At 36.7% G+C, this 12500-nt stretch overlaps 1 pseudogene; it reads left to right on the forward strand.

Moving 5' to 3' along the window:
- The first annotated feature begins 3953 nt into the window (after positions 1-3953).
- On the forward strand, positions 3954-5589 carry LOC137640749 (piggyBac transposable element-derived protein 3-like; annotated as a pseudogene).
- The last annotated feature ends 6911 nt before the right edge of the window (positions 5590-12500 follow it).

Raw genomic sequence — 12500 nt, forward strand, 5'->3', positions numbered from 1 at the left:
TTAAGTTTTTTACCCATTGTCTTAATCTCATTTATTTCATCACCAATATATTCATGGCGACAAACTCGTAATGCTCTTAAAAACCTAAAAAGTTTATACAAAATATTTAACTTTGTTCCTTTGATTTCAGTAGTAATGAACATATACGGAGATATTAGTTGGCTTTCTTTACACACTAAACTCGAGTCTATTGTTATACAATATACTTGAGATTAGTGTATGGACAAATAAAACTGTTACAAATAGATAATGAAAAAAATAATTAAATGTAAAATTTTATGAATGAAAAAATATTTCTTATATCAGAAGGCTGGTTTTAATAACGTTTATCAAATTAATTTAAGGCTCTTGACCTTTCTCCTTTAATAAACAAAAAATTCAACTCCTATTCATCTTCGGTTAACACAACCTACGGTAGGTACTGAGATTTGCTCTAGGCATAAAATATATAAGAGACGATAAAAACAGTTGAGAGTGATTGCATAGAAAACAATCAACAGTATTTTGTTTTAAGAAGATATATATATTTAAATAAATGGAAATACCTTTGTCAGATGACAATATAATTAGTAACCTAAGGTACAAAGTAATAACCCATGTAATTATAATTAAAATGTAATTCTATTGACGTCCATTTTCTCTTACTAGAGTTATGAAGCTTCCCAAAAGAATTATAAATAAGAGATTGAAAAAGTCAAACGATGCGATTTACATTTGATTATGAGCTGAAGGGTCCTTCGTGAAATATCAAAGATTGGGTACGAGAATAATTATGTAAAAAAGTGTGAAGGGAATATGAATATGAAATATGCCTCTTTTTAAAAGCTAGATAAACATTAACTTGATTGGCAGCGCTGATACAATTTGGATGCAATGTTACATGGCAATGACATGAATAATGTTTCAATAAACCAAACGAAAAAACCTTCCTAATTTATGTTAAATAAACAATGCTAAAGTAAATAAACAAAAAAATAATCAAAAACTTTTACGAGAAAACTACAGGGAGATATGTGTTCCTGTCCTTGTTTGTTCAATAAATCATACAGGGAAATTCATCTCGATCCTACCAGCATAACTCATCCGTGAAATTTGACAGGATTTGAATACCTCATATAACACACGTTCTTTGGAACTGAAATAGCCCTGTCATGTGATTTACAGATTTCAGTAATTGGACAATGATACAATGCTCAATAAGTCAGTCAGCTCATCAAAGAAAACTGATGTCAGAGAGAGAGAGAGAGAGAGAGAGAGAGAGAGAGAGAGAGAGAGAGAGAGAGAGAGAGAGAAGATGAAGAAGAAGTAGAAGAAGAAGAAGAATAAGATAAAGAAGTAATTGTTTATACGGTTCAGTTTTCTTTTGCTTTAACATATGCATTTCTAGCGAACGAATATATCTTAGTTCAATTGAACGTCAGATAACTTATATGCAAAGACTCATGAGCACCACAATATACTCACTCCCTTACGGGAATCTTAAAATTCACCCATGTTGAACACACATTCTCGCTCTTATTTGGATTCCTGTTATCTATCTCATCCTTCTTCTGGTGTTCCAATCCTTTTCCATCGTAACACTCAATAGTTGATACAGTGATAAGGAAAACAACTCATGCATCTCATTATAATTTTGTATATTTGAAATATGTAACATGTCGACTCTTCTTTTTCTTAAATAACAATTCAATTCTAGGCATTTTATTTTACTTTGCATTAACATTTTGATATAAACATATCTATATAAAAGTATGTAGTACACGCCAAAAGTATTGAGAGAACTGTATTCATTAACATGCACACTCGATCTGATAAAGAATCTATGAATTGGCGGGAGAAATTAAGATGGCTAAGAGCTAGTTTGGCCTTTTAGACTCTGGATGTATCCAAAGAGAAAAGGAAAATATCCCTCAAACTCTATTTAAGAACATTCATCGATTCCAGCAAACTTTCATGTCGATTATCAGACGAAAATATTATTGACGTTCCATTAATAATGAATCAGTTTTTAAGCATCGGATTATGATAAATCACTCTTTAAAAGAAAACACAAGAATAAATCCAGTTTTTTTAAAATATAATAAAAATGTTTATTTTATGCCACCGAAAAACCAGAAATTTTACCTTATCATTTAAGTTAGTTTATATTAATAGTCAAGCATCAAGTCCCTCGGAGTTGATACAGGAAAATAGACAGTTTAGGGACTACGCACAATCACTACCATTAGCTAAATGACATCGAACAACAACTGTGGATTTCCTGTTCAGAAATTAAGCTTTTAATTAGTATGGGGACTATGAAGAAAATCAGTAAATTTGAATCTATAAAAATTAGCAACTAAGACAAATTTTGCAATATTCGTAAACATTAACAATTAAAACTTTAGATAGATGGAGAGAGATAAAGATAACTATTTCTATTATTATTATCATTATTATTATTATTATTATTATTATTATTATTATTATTATTATTATTATTATTTTCAATTGCAGAGCTACAACCCTTGTTGCGGAAGCAAGATGCTATAAACCAGGGGTTCTAACAGAGAATAGGCCCGAGTAAGGAAAGGATATAAGAGAAGTTATTAACAGTTAAAATTAACTATTTTAAGAATAGTAAAAACATTAAAATAAATATTTCATATATAGAAGATAGAACATTAACAAAATAAGAGGAAGAGAAATAAGATAGAATATTGCGCCCAAGTGTACCCTTAATCCTTTAACGACCAGAGAGCCAAATGGGATCTTTAAAACAGCTACTTTTGGATAGTTGTGGTGAACAAGTTTAAGCTTGTCTGAAATTGACGCTTTGGCAACTCATAGCTACACTCCTCTGCTCTTCGAATCAGCCAATCAGAAGCCGCCTGTCCTCGCCAAGACTGTAGCTCCTTCCAAAGACACCTCAGTTGTGCTCAAGTCGGAAAAGTGACAATAGGCGTTGCATAAACGTCCACGTACCCCCCCCCCCTCCGACCTTCGTAATCATGGTAAGTACACAGTGACTGTAGGATAGTGAAGCCTAGTTATATACTCACCTTTTGATGTGGGTTTCAAGGGCTTTAGTGTTACTGACGTGTCGTAGTGACTATTGGAAAAAGTATAGATCCCATTTGGGCTACCTAGATCAAGTTTAGGCTGACCATGCTCATCCCATATGGGATCTATTGGACCTTAACGGTTCTACCGCGCACTAGGTTACGACGCACATCATTTTTGCCATTTTTTTTAGTGATTGTCTTAGATATTGTGAATAGTTTTAACCATATTTGTAGAAATAATAGTGATGATTTAGAGATTTTAGGTTCACGTGCATACAAATTATTACCTTACAAGGGATTAAATGATAAGTTTTTGTTAGGCAAAATTACATTTGTCTTATTACATGATTTTAAATTTTTTATTTCTTTTTTTTTTCAGTTTCCTGGCCATATGTTTTATGGGCATTGCAATGCCCTTTGGATGTCGACAGTGATGACGACGACCCTATGTACGTTCCTGACGAAGGCCTTACTCAGGAGGATGCCTTTGCCCCTCCCAACGCTAGAGGTTAGTATGAGACATCCTTAGAGAGAGAGAGAGAGAGAGAGAGAGAGAGAGAGAGAGAGAGAGAGAGAGAGAGATTTCTTTAAACATTTTTTTTAAAGTCTCGTTGTTACAATGGTTGCTCTTTAAATTTGTTTTCATTGTGTTGCTCTTTAAATTTTTGTAAACAATGGATATTTTTAAAACTTATTCCTGTACTTGCATACTCACTGACATACACAAGCACACACAGGCATACTCACTGACATACACAAGCACACATATGCATACTTACTGACATGCACATGCACACATATGCATACTCACTGACATTCACATACACACAAATGAATGCACACACACCAGCACACACGATTCATTTACTGTTTCACTAATGTTACTTTATTCTTGTTTCAGCTCGCAGGGTCAATGTTGTTGTCCCCCAGGAGATGCCTGTGGGAGAGGAAGGTGAAGTTGAAGGTGAGGTTAACCCTAAGAGACCTCGTTTTGTTGAATGGAAGAAGAACGACATTGACATCCAACCCCTGCCCGACTTCATTCATCCACAGCCGGACTTCTTGAGGGAACCTTATGAGTATTTTTCTCAGTTCTTCACAGCTCAATTGAGGGAACACATCATTTACCAGTCCAACCTGTACTCAAGACAGAAGGATGTAGGCAGTAACTTCCACATATCAGAAGAGGATCTCATGGTTTTCCTTGGCCTCATCATATACATGGGCCTGGTTCCTCTCCCTAGCATCGTCAACTTCTGGGCCATGAAGACCAGGATTCCTCAGGTTGCAGACTTCATGTCCAGGAACTGCTTCCAGGCCATTCGATCATCACTTCACTTCAGCGACAATGACCAGGCAGCAGGCTCCTAAGATCGGTTCTTCAAGGTGAGAGTCCCCTTCACCAAGGTCACCAGAGAGTACCTGAAAGTTCCCGAGACTCCGATCCATTCCATTGATGAAGTGATGGTCGCCTACAAGGGCACAAGGGCTGGTAACCTTCGCCAGTATGTAGCCAAGAAGCCTGAAAAGTGGGGCTACAAGTTGTTCTGCCGCTCCAGCGTGGATGGATTTGTGCATTATATTCTGTTGTACCAAGGGGACACAACCTTTGTAAGCCACCCTACTCAGCTGTCAGAAGAGGAGAAAGCCATGTCTGTGATTTCCAAGTTTGTTGTCTCCCTTGTCAAGACCATCAAGAACCCAAGTCACGCAGCAGTGTATGCAGACAACTACTTCACCAGTATAGGGTTGGTCAAGTACCTGTGATCGGAGTATGGATGCCAGTATGTGGGAACTGCCAGGGAAAACCGAGTTGAACATCCTCCCCTGAAGTCTGTGAAAGAGATGAATAAGAAGACGATGCAAAGGGGCACACTAGACTACGTCTCTTCTGATGGCATCCTCGTTGCAAGATGGAAGGACAACAGCGTCGTGACAATCTTGTCCACTGATGTCAGCGTCGAGCCCATGGGAACAGTGGAGCGGTACGACAGGAAACAGAAGAAGAAGGTTCCCATTCCTTGTCCATATGCCATCCAGATGTACAACAACCGCATGGGTGGCATCAACTAAAGTGACAGGTTGACACACCTCTACAAGACCCCCTTCAAAGCAAAGAGGTACTACATGAGGCTCTTTGCTTACCTCCTGGACCTGATCATCTGCAACGCTTGGATTTTGTACAAGAGGGACTGCTTGGCTTTGCTGGAGAACCCAAAGCCCCTCAAGGACTTCCGACTGGATATCTCAAATTGGCTGAGAAGTTTCAAGACATCAAACTTCAAGATTACTAGGAGTTCTCTTGGCACCAGGGATGTCGCTTTGGCCAAAGGGGCCAACGGGCAGTTTGCCAAGTGTAGAGTCACGCCAGGATGCCACTGCCCTACACATGTTAAAGCATGTCACCAAGAGGCAGACCTGCATGTTCTGTTCTACTGCAGGTCACATCCACAGGTCTCGCTGGATGTGTGAGGAGTGCAAGGTGGCCCTTTGCCTCACTGAATGTCGAAATTGTTTTGCTTTGTTCCATAAGATTTCTAAGTAATTTTTTTTTGCTCTTTCTCACTAGATTTTAGAGTAAGTTTTATAGTGTTTCTATTTTTTCAATTATGAGTAAGGTTTAATAAATTTTGTGCAATTTCATAGTATTTTTGTATTTTTATAGTATTTTTGTATTTATTGTATATTTTATTTTCTTATATTTGTAACGTATTTCTTATTTAATTAAATTGTTAGGCCATATACGTGTTTCTGTTATACATTGGAACTATAAAAAAACTGTTTAATCAATGATAATCATATGATTAGTGGGCGAATCAATATTAGTAGAAACTTCAAAATCTGTGCCGTTAAGGTCCAACAGATCCAATATGGGATGAGCGTGGTTCCCCTAAACTCGCCCAAGGCCCCCAAATGGGATACTTCATTGCATGCAATTATTTCGTGAATTTGGAAAAATTTTCAAAAGTACACATGAGTAAAAAGGTCTTGTATTTACTAATACTACAACATACTAAAAGGAATTTTTAAAGTTTCCCATAAAACCTAGGGTGGACTTTAAAGGGTTAAATTACATAACTCTACTCCAAGACAGTGGAAGATCATAGTATAGACGCTATGGCACTAACCGAGTCTAGAGAACAATGGTTTAATTTTTGAGTGTCCTTTTCCTAGAAGAGCGTCTTATCACAGCTAAGGAGTCTCTTCTACCATACCAAGATGAAAGTAGACACTGAAACATTATAGTGCAGTATTTAACCCCTTGGGAGAAGAATTTTTTGGTAATCTTGGTGTTATCAGGGGTGTGAGTATAGAGGAGAATATGTAATGAATAGGCCACACTATTCGGTGCTTGTGTAGCAAAGGGAAAATTAACCGTGACCAGAGAGAAGGCTCCAATGTACTACTGTCTGGCTAGTCAAAGAACCCACTAACTCTCTAGCGGTAGTATTTCAATGGGTGGCTGGTGCCTTGGCCTATCTACTACCTACTAGAAGTAAATGATCGTAATTTATGGTAATCAAATGTATATCAACAGTTAGGTAAGATAGAGTTAAATTGCATCACAGTTCTGAAGCACAAATTCTGTAGATTGTATTCGAATCTGATAATTACGAAAGAAAAACCCTATGTTGATGTCTTAATCCAACAGTTAGATCAGAAAAATAGCCATTGGAACGGAGTATTTTAGAACTATAGAGGCAACGATGGACAGCAGGCTTTATTATTATTATTATTATTATTATTATTATTATTTGCTAAGCTACAACCCTAGTTGGAAAAGCAGGATGCTTTAAGCCCAGGGGCCCCTACAGGGGAAATAGCCCAGTGAGGAAATGAAACAAGGAAAATAAAATATTATAAGAACAGTAAAATATTAAAATGAATATTTCCTATATCAAACTATAAACATTTTAACAAAACAAGAGGAAGAGAAATTAGATAGAATAGTTTGCCTGAGTGTACCCTCAAGCAAGAGAACTTTATCACAAGACAGTAGAAAAACATGGTACAGAGGCTATGGCACTACCCAAGACTAGAGAACAATGGTTTGATTTTGGAGTGTCCTTCTCCTAGAAGAACTGTTTACCATAGCAAAAGAGTCTCTTCTACCCTTACCAAGAGGAAAGTAGCCATTGAACAATTACAGTGCAGTAGTTAACCCCTTAGGTGAAGAAGAACTGTTTGGTAATCACAGTGTTGGCAAGTTTATGAAAATAGCGGAAAATCTGTAAAGAATAGGCCAGACTACTCAGTGTATGTGTAGGCAATTGGAAAGAACCGTAACCAGAGAGAAGGATCCACTGTAGTACTTTCTGACCAATCAAAGGAACCCATAACTCTCTAACGGTAGTATCTCAATGGGTGGCTGGTGCCCTAGCCAACCTACTACCTTTATATAATGTTTTTCTTTATTCTTGCAATAATATGAAATTAACCGATAAACATAGCATTTCTGGAAGAAAATTAAAGGCATAAAAGTTGCTCCTAAATGGCAGAGGCAAGAAAAAGTTACAATGCCCTAGCAGGATAAAGCCCAAGAACTTAGGGTTGTGGTAGCAGATACGGTCACCTCCACGACTGTTGAACGCGAAATTGGGGTTCGAGTCCCGCTCAAACTCGTTAGTTTCTTTGGCTGCTGCAAACTTACCATCCTTGTGAGCTAAGGATGGGCAGTTTGGTGGAGCCTATAGAGCTATCTACTGAGTCATCAGCAGCCGTTGTCTGGCCCTCCTTAGTCCTAGATTGGGTGGAGAGAGGTTATGGGCGTTGATCATATGTATAAATGATCAGTCTCTAGGGCATTGTCCTACTTGATTGGGCAATGCTGCTGTCCTTTACCTCTACCATTCATGAGCGGCCTTTAAACTTTAAAACCTATAGGCTCCACCAACCAACCCATCCTCCTTACCCTACAAGGATTGTGAGGTTGCATACACTGCAACAAACTATAGACTTTGAGCGAGACTCAAACCTCAGTCAGTCAGATTACAAGGCAGGGACGTCTCCAAAAGGCTAGCATAATCCAAGCAGTGATGACACTTTAACAGTTTTATTAGGTTTAAGTTTGCCTGGGCACCAGCCACCCGTTGAGCTACTACCGCTAGAGAGTTATGGTGTCCTTTAACTGGCCAGACCTTGGAGCCTTCTTTCTGTTTACGGTTCACTTTCCTCATACCTACAGATACACCGAATAGTTTGGCCTATTCTTTACAAATTCTCTTCAGTTCTCATACACCGGAAAATACAGAGATTACCAGACAATTCTTCTTCACCTAAGGGGTTAACTACTGCACTGTAATTGTTCAGTGGCTATATTCCTCTTGGTAAGGGTAGAAGAGACTCTTTAGCTAAGATAAGCAACTCATCTTGGAGGAGGACACTCAAAAATCAAACCATTGTTCTCTAGTCTTGGGTAGTAACATAGCCTATGTACCAAGGTTTTACACTGTCCCGGGTTAGATTTCTTTTGCTTGAGGTTACACTCGGGACCATTATTCTAATTTCTATCCTTCTGGTTATGTTAATGTTTTTATAGTTTATTTAGGAAATATTTATTTTAATTTTGTTACTGCTCTTAAAAAAACTTTATATTTCCTCTTCTCTTTTCCTCACTGGGCTATTTTCCCTGTTGGGGCCCCTGGGCTTATAGCATCTGGCTTTGTAGCTTAGAAAGTACTACTACTACTACTACTACTACTACTACTACTACTACTACTACTAATAATAATAATAATAATAATAATAGTAATAATAATAATAATAATTCTGGTACATGAAGAATTCCATGGGCCGGTTTATCTGCACGATTGCGTTAACCTACAATTAATATTATGACATTTTCCTTCGCACAAAGAGCACTCTTGATATATTGTGATGCAAGATAATGCTGATGGAGATACAATTTGTCAGGTGGTGACGTGGTAGCCTGGTGTTTTATAATATAGCAACCAACTTTCGGTCACTTACGAGTAATTTCAATTAGATATATTATCAATAACTTTATATACTTGATGATCTGACTAATTGATATATTTGAAGAGACTCAGGCCATATATTTTGTATGCGTATATGCCCTTGGGGTATTGCGATCTGAATGCGTATATGCCCTTGGGGTATTGCGATCTGAATGTGTATATGCCCTTGGGGTATTGCGATCTGATTAAATTATTTAAGGTTCAACATTTGCTATTCAGGATGATAAGTATTGGTCAATGATTATTCCTTTTCTTTTACAATTAGTTGGTTACTTTAAAAGTAATATCATTCTCGCCATTTGTTTTAGATACAATGTGTTTCAAAGATTAACTGCTTATGAATTTTATGGTAAATTATAGCTCATTTTCTGAGAAAGTAGTTTCATTCCACACATAACCACTTATAGAGAGAGAGAGAGAGAGAGAGAGAGAGAGAGAGAGAGAGAGAGAGAGAGAGAGAGAGAGAGAGAGAGAGAGAGATAGTCTTCATTGATGACTACGTATGAAGACCATCCAGAATTTGTTTAATATGGATCTAAAATACTGAATATATGATTAGAGTTTATGAATCATCTGTTACTGTTCCGTCAAAAAGTGGAATCTCACTTGAGAATAAAATAAAATCTGTGATATTGCACTAATAACCATATCTGTCTAAATACCAATCAGAGAGATTTCTCATTATCCCTGAAATCTGAAATTTATTGAGATGATTTTCACTTTAATTCCTTTTGCGACGGGAAAGGCCTCGCGTTGAAATTGGATAGTTGCAAGTGACTGGATTAATGTTATTAAGGGCTCCATGAATTGTTTAGACTACCGTGAAAGAGCTCCACTATTCCAGTATCTTTTACCGACAGAAATGACATGATTTGATGATATTTATTTAAGCCTAGTTTACTGACGATTAATTGGATATAATTCCTGAATAAAATAGTGTTTATTTACATACCTCATTTTCCTTGAGAAACGATTGCGTTGCTTAGGGTTTTGATACAGTAATGGAAACTTCTCATAATAAGGTCTTCATACTTTTATCGAGTGAAAGAAAATTTAGCAAAGTACGCACATATAAACACACACACAAGTTTCATTGACAAAAACATCACTTGCAGATATTGTGTTTTAAATAAGAACAGTGAAGAGACATTTTTTATAGATGTGACTACAATACTCGGCAAACTATTATCATGACTATGCAATTATGGTCTTGCCCTTGGCCCATTACTTGTTTGTCAAGCACAAGCTTCTTGATGGGCTAACCAAATTTTGAATCAAGCTCCCACTTCAGGATTAAGCTCTTACTTCAGGATTAAGCTTCCATCACAGTATTAAGCTTCCACTTCAGAGCTAAGCTCCCAGTTCAGGATCAACCTCCCACATGTTTTTTTTTCTTTTCTTTTCTTTTTTTCCAGAAATAGTGGAAGGTGTTGAAGGCACTGCTGAAGTGGAAGGCACAGGGATCAAAGTAAAAGATGATTCGACAGAAACTGCGAGAAGGTTGTGGGAATCGGATACAACATGTGGATCGAATGTTCCGATGTCAACCTTAATCTCACTACACTATTTTCAAAAGGATTGGACACAAAAATCAATGCTATATGAACAAAAGGTGTCGCCACCCCTTGATTTGGTTCTGAGTAAGGGAACTTACAGCAACTAAATCTTTGGCAAGATATTGCTCATATGAGTTTCCAAGTCACAATCTACTTAAAAGATTGGATGAGGAACAGTAAATTGGTTGGGAACAAGATATAATAAAAAAATTAAAATCATTGTTTATTGAAATATTTCTATACCAATTATTACTTCTAATTAAAACGTATGGTTGTCTTCTTCATTTTTACTCAACTTCATGGGAGCTCAGAATTGTCTTAAGGTTGTCAGTCGTGCGTAACTTGTTTTTTTTTTTTTTTTTTTTTTTTTTTGGTCAAACTTCTCTGTGCCATCATCAAAATCAGTACACTGATAACGCATGCGCTTCATGAAAAAATTCTAGGAACAAATTCAATGAAATGGCGAGATTGGACGAAGACAGATGTTACATCTTTAGTCTCTGTACCGGAAGTCTTGCTGCGTGAATTTCAGCTTTTATTCACAACCCAAGTTATTTATAACTATGAGAAGATGCTAGTACATCACTGCAGTGAATTTCCATTGGCGTTGAAGAGCAGATCCAGTGGTTGGCAGGGGGGAGGGTGTTGACATAACTGTGATGAGCAATTTTTTTTTTCTTTTACATTCCTCGATTCTATTTTATATTGCCTACTCCTGGTGTGAAGATTCCCTATCAAGAGTGATGCATCTATCATTGACTATCTCAAAACCAGTGTGCATCAATCATTGAAGAGCAAGGTGTGCTTTCTGATCAATATTTCTCACATGCTCTGTCTTGTAACTCTTCTTGGCAATACATCTCTTGAAGCTTCCCATGGTCGACCACTGCTCTCATGAACGGCCTTCGTGATAATTCGTAAATCCAGATTGAGAAATTTTTATGCTAATTACTTATCAGTGGCATCTAAAACACAATAATAATACGAATATATTTAATAACTTTCGTGACAATTCTTTCAAAATAAACTTCAGATTCTTAATACTTTACCAATATTTATCGCATAGTAACCAACACATTGTAACGTCTCATTAAAAACACTAATCCTCATTATTATTGCTATCAAATCTACAAGCTTGGTTGGAAAAGTAGAAGGCTATAATCCCAAGGGCTCTAGAAGGGAAAGAAGCCCAGTGAGTGAAGAAAATAAGGGAATAGCCAATAAACTAAAGGCTATATAAGTAAAGAATAGGAAATATGAAATATTTAAAGATCATTGACAATGCTAGAATAGATCAGTCATATAAAGTGAATGAACAGCGATATAGCTATATGTTGTTTGAAAGGGTACGATGTTAAAAGTGTACAATTGTGTAAATTCTTAGCTCACACCAGGATTGAACCAAATACTTCGTAATTTAAAGTTTAATTTTTTTCATTAGAACACACAATAAATAAATGATTTACATTGAATAAGCAGGAATAGTTAGCACATGCATGAATAAAAGTAACAGTCAATGGTACGTTGTCACTGTAATCATAAATGACTCGGAGAACTGAAGCGACAAGATTACCATTAATATTCCATTATCTGGGTCGTTGATTTTTTTTTTCTCAGACATCATGATAATGTGATAAAAAGAATATACAATGTCGCTCATCTAAGGGCAATTGAATATACTATTTATCTTTGAGAATTGAATAGTGATTGACATTCCTTCCGTTGACCTAACTAGGTGATATATAAATGTACTTTCAGGTTTCATAGGCACTTTATCGTCAAGACGATACGATTTATGTTGCAGTTTAAGTCACACTCAATGTCTGTTATTAATGATCAGAAATGAAAGGCTTCATTTTGGTTTAATTTACGATCTTGATGAAAAGTCTTATCCTCGTGTTTGACTTCGAGGACTTCTCTCA

Source organism: Palaemon carinicauda, chromosome 5 (assembly GCF_036898095.1).
Source record: "Palaemon carinicauda isolate YSFRI2023 chromosome 5, ASM3689809v2, whole genome shotgun sequence".
NCBI classification, from domain to species: domain Eukaryota; kingdom Metazoa; phylum Arthropoda; class Malacostraca; order Decapoda; family Palaemonidae; genus Palaemon; species Palaemon carinicauda.